Genomic DNA, 5,509 nt, shown 5'->3' on the forward strand with positions numbered 1-5,509 from the left:
AATGTATGAATATAATATACAAGTTTCACTTTTTAAATGGAATTACTGAAATCAATCTACTTTTTCATGATATTCTAATTTTATGACCAGCACCTGTAGTCTAAATTACAGATCAAAATCTGAGAGGGAAAAACAAGCTGTTTGAGCAAAAACCTTTAAAAAAAATACACAAACAAGATAAAACTGAGAGACTCACAGTTCTGATTTCTTCAACTTTCACTCGTGGCTTCAGATGGTTCCTAATGCCACTTCCTTTCCATGTTGTCCTGGAATGACAAACAAAACAGAATGTGAATATCTTCAGAACAAAAAGAAAGCCACAACACTTTGGTGTTAATAACGGCATGCTATAGTTAAAAAAAAATCCCAAATAAAAGCAAGTAGTGCTCATCAGATGCACGGTAAACACACACAGAGAGCAGACAGCTGATGGAAACAGGTGCTGAGGTTTCGCCTGGCACCTGAACGCAGCTCGGAGCATATGTCTGAGTCCCTGGTGTCTGAGCAAAAATGTTTGTAGCTTACCTGCATCCTTCTCCAAACTGACAAGGGCTGTGCTACAGTACAAACGCTGATCTTTAAAATGAGAGCAAGAAGTTGTACAAGTGATTGGCCTGTACCGTGGAATGAACTTTTGCTATTGGAAGCAACAAAACAGAAAACGGTGGCATAAAATTACACTTAGAAAGTTCATTTAACATTCAAACAAAGACCTAACCTCAATCTAGTCAGTTCATGTTGATGAACTGTAGCTCAAACACGAACATCTTGATGGCACATATTTAAATGAGACTCTTCTGATTCAGTTGTTTCCCTCGTTCGAGAAAAGTCCATCAGACACTCTGGAAAATCAGCTTTTTTTCAGTTTTGAAGCAACATTTTTTAGCAAATTTGAATCTAAAGTCAGGAGGAAATTAAAAATTAAACGATTATACAGGCCCAAAAGGAACGCAACTCCTATCTGAAAAAAAACAAAACACATACAAAACAAATTTAATAAACTAGCTTTACAAGCCAGAGAGCCTTCTATGATTTTTCCCAGCAGTGTGCCAGATGTGTTCCAGTGTCGTGTGGTATTTATGAAACACAGCAGCTGGAGTAAATTCATTTTGAAACTTAAGTTAATTGATTGTAATTGCATGCTCCCTCTCCTCTCAAGCAGGCGGTGACATTTTTTTTTTTTTTTTNGTCACCTTCCCTCCCTTTATTAAGGACAGATGACAGTGGAAGACGGTAATTAATGGCTGCCTGATTAAATGTCTGTCCGGAGCGTTTTGCCATCTTCATAGAGACAGAGGAGCAGTACGGAGCACACCTGAAGCTGTCCACTCTCTGAGTGCAGCCCGCCCAGGTTCACCACGGGGGCCCGGACACACTAACCTTTTACCCTGGAAAGATTCTTCTGCGACTCTTTGTTATCCATTCCATTCATGTAATACAGCACTAATGAGCGAGCTGCGCTGGCATTCTTCGCTCTTTGTGTTGTGTGAATCAAAAATAAAATTAGATTAAAGGCCCAGCATTCCTTTAAAAAAAAAAAAAGCATTTCATCCGCCACATTTCATGCCAAAGCTTTAGGCTGGGATCATACGAGGCTGAGAAATGAAGAAGTTGTGGTCGTTTTGGTCAAACCTTGAAAATAACAGTAATAATCACACGCGAGATTACATGCTCGGAGTAGGTGCTATGAATGGCTAGAGTGGCCATCTTGAAATGAATTGAATCCAAAAGTTAATCAATCGTAGATGTACATTCAGTGATTAATTCCTGAAGGTTTCACTAAGATTTATCCAGCGGTTCATGAGATATTTTGCTGACAGACATAGACGCTTACTCACACACACATACACACATCTTCTTTCAGCAGCAGGCTATAAGAATGCATTTACCAGATAACTCCCTTTATTCATCTGTCACTTGTCGTGCTTTCTGCAACAATCTTTCAAGCAACTGTTTTGAGGCTATCCTATCTTTGAGATCAAATAAAGAGTGAAGAAAATAAATAAATCTTAAATATGTGTGTGTGCATGTGTGTGTGTGTGGATGTGTGTGTGTGGTGGGGGTGTAGTAAGAACCTTATTCCCACTTGGACCTAAAACAACTCTTGCTATCACTGAGCAGGGCTGCACAGGGAGTTTTTCCAGTACCCGGCAGCACAGGGTATTTCAGTGTGTGTTCACAAATACTGAGCAGTCAGATGAAAGAGAGCGCCGCTCCGCTCAGAGATGGGAGTCCTCGCACTGAATGCATGAGTGACTGATTACTTTCTTAGTAGCCGAACCTGAGCTCCACACAAAGAGGAGCCTGCGCCCAAGCCTGAAGAGGCCAAACTACAAACAAGGGCTTTCCAAACGACACTAAAATAATCGCAGATCACAGGGAAGGACCAATCATCCCCGTTTCACAAAGGAGCAGTTTCAGTGGACGGCTCAAAAAAATAAAATAAATAAATACAATTAAGTGAAAATGTTTGTCCGTATGTAATAGCTGTGTCAAACAGCAGGCCAGAGAAAGTTGCAAAGAAAGCTTGTCCTGTGTTCTAAAACCTGGGTCAGCATTTGTGAAGGTCCATTTCTGCATAAGTGAGCACACAAACCCCAGCGCCTGTTCAAATAGTCTGCAGCTCTCTCTCAGGCAGCTCATGACAACAGCCCAGCAGCAGCACTGTTTGATCTCCAATGTTTCCTTAATCTGGGTTGTCAAGGTTCGCTTGTTGGAGGCTGTTTACTTTACTTCTCCTACAAAAAGTGTCTTTTTTTCCCCCCCTCAGACAATGACTAATCCTAAGACCGAGAAGGAGGGAGCACTGCCAGCAATGGCTGTTAAAGCGACAGTTTCCCTTTTTGCTAAATTTCTGACGGGTTTTGCGATGGTTTTAGTCCTGCTGTTGCCAGCTGCAGACATAACAGCGTTAAATATTGAAGCAATATTTTTTTTATTCTTGCTTCGGTGAAGTTTTAGAACGTGGCTGCCTGCAAATAGTTGGCTTAATCGATGACGACGACTATGAAAACTCGCCAACATCAATGTTTTAGTCAACGCATAACTTTTAGGACTTTATCTTTTGATTTCTTAATTGCTTGAAGTGAAATAGTAACAGTTTTGCTCCAGGCCACTAGCATGCGCTGTGTACGTCAGTCGAGACCCTGTTGGCTCTGCCTGATCTACAGTTTCAAACGATCGAGGCAGAAAAGCAGAGTCTGCGGTTGAAACGGTTTAAAAACAAGTTGGGTTGTAAAAAATTCCAACAGGACTCTAAAGTATTGCAATACTTCAAGCTAGCTGACAGCAAAATGGTGGTTTGTTCGCTCTTCGAGAACTTTGCAGAGTAAACAAACGATGCATACAGGAGGAGGTATGATGAGCCACCAGGGAAAAGAAACCATTCAGAGCCAAATTCTTTAAGTCGCTGAATACTCTCTGTGAAGCTACAAAGGTTGTCTGTCTGTTCCAGTTTCCAGTAAATAAACTTTTGAGGACACTATTAGACCAGAATCTGGGCTCACGTTCGATAACTCTGTGCTGGTGTTGTGCAGAGTTTTGTTCCCCTGTCCAGATCTGACTTCCCACAAACGTGGTCCTGTTTTCCTCTTACTCTCTGTTATTTTAAGTTAAATGCTGAAAGGTTGATATTGATCTTTTTTTCTGTCCACTGTCACAGAAGAGACATCCTGGTGGATGGAACTCTACTATATCTATATGGGGAGATAGATCTCAACAGAAAACACTCTACCCTGCAATACAGCTGCCCATTTTAAGTACTATTAATTGTGTAGATAATGATAATATCTAGAAGAACAAGAAGAACTCAGAGAGCACAAACCTCTGTCAAGGCCATAGCGTCAATAAAAAATAATGCAATAATGATTTAGATCACCGTCAACATTTAAACTGTTGTTTTTTGTGACAACCCCAACATTTCCTGAAATGTTCATCCAAACCTGTTCATTAATATTAGTTTTTATATAACCTCGCTAACTGACAAACAAACAAGCATGACCATAAACATAACTAACTTGGGCCAAGTAACAAAGAAGTTACCTGCTGGAGCACAGAAAAGGTTTTAACAAAAGAGTCACCTGTGACCTTCACCTTTGACCCCATGAACCTTGAAATCAATAGACATCATCCATGACCCATGATGTGTCCAGCTGCGCAGTTCCTACATTACACTGTTGCAGAGTTAGAGCACAGGATCACCTGTGACCTTGACTTTTGACCAAATCACCACCAAAATGTAATCACTTGTTGCTTGTTCCATGTTTGTTTTCTGGATTTCATCAAAATCTGATCACAATTCTTTAAGTAATCTTGTACACAGACAGACAAACACCACCGAAAACATAACCCCCTTGGCAGAGGTAATAACCTTTACCTTTGACAAATTCATTTATAAATACATAAAATGAATTAACACAATTCATAAGTATAATATAAAAAAGTATTTAGGTTGAAAGAACATCTGGTTATGTTTCAGTCTCCATTATTACATTTTAAATAGTTGCATTTGTGTCTCTCCTCTTTGTGAAGGTAAATCCAAGTGCCCTGAAGGATTTCTCTCCACAGTTTGTTGCAGTTTGTACCAATCTTACTATCCTTACAACATGTTGAATATTAGGGCGTATTTCTTTTTAAATCAATAAAACATTTGGGCTTTATTTGATTTATTTTGTCCTGCTGAAGTTGGCATTTTGCTTCCATCTGATTCTGTGGGATACTATGAATGCCAAAATTTAGTAGTAAAAATAAAACAAACTACAATAAATTTACTGATTTTATTTTTTGGAAAAACCTTAGTCATTTAGGCAATCGATAAATTATTCGATAGATTATTCCAAAAAAAAAATAGTCTTTATTTACAAAATGATGTACTTACCATTGGACTTGTACTTACTAATGATGTGCTTACTATTGGACTCCCAAAAAATTAAAATATCAGCAATAGGTGTGTGTTTAATCATTTACCAAGTCGAAAAATGAAGATGCACCAGCAGCTGCTACAATTGACTTAATGTAGGCCCTGATTTCAGTTTTTTAAAAGACATATGTGTATTTAAGCAATTATTGTCATATTTTGTTAAAAGAAAATAACATGTCAACCAAAAAAAAAAAAGAAAAAATACTGGCCCATTGGCTTCCCACATTTTTAAAGCTCTGTGTCTGCCAGAGAAAAAACTTGGTTGACATCTAGTACTTACTGTGGGATTTTATTTGGTATTACAATATTATGAAGTTATTTCTGGTGAAAATGAGAGGTCAAAATTTTGGGGTAAAACAATATGAATTTAGTAGAACAGACCAGTGGTTTCGAAAGTTAGTGTTTAAGTCCCATTGGAGTCATGAAGCACTAATTGTGGGGTTATGAAAACATCTGTGTAACTTAAGTTAACTTGAAAAATGATTGCCAGTAGCATGTCATGTCTTAACTATTACAGCAAACATGGGAAACATGGGTCAAAATGTAAAAAAAAAAATGATTGACTGTGCTAAGTGGTCTAATTCTGGGCTA

General features: G+C 38.6%; 1 protein-coding gene across 5 annotated transcripts in view; it reads right to left on the minus strand.

The window, feature by feature from the left end:
• foxp1b (forkhead box P1b) overlaps window positions 1-5,509 on the minus strand; it is a 175,265-nt gene that overhangs the window by 168,918 nt on the left and 838 nt on the right. For all 5 annotated transcript variants that reach the window (XM_037975527.1, XM_037975524.1, XM_037975525.1 and 2 more), the window contains exon 2: window positions 197-266. The gene's annotated coding sequence lies outside the window, so the exon portion shown is untranslated. The remainder of the gene's footprint in view (window positions 1-196; window positions 267-5,509) is intronic.

This window comes from Kryptolebias marmoratus, linkage group LG4 (genome assembly GCF_001649575.2).
Source record: "Kryptolebias marmoratus isolate JLee-2015 linkage group LG4, ASM164957v2, whole genome shotgun sequence".
In the NCBI taxonomy this organism is placed as follows: Eukaryota; Metazoa; Chordata; class Actinopteri; order Cyprinodontiformes; family Rivulidae; genus Kryptolebias; species Kryptolebias marmoratus.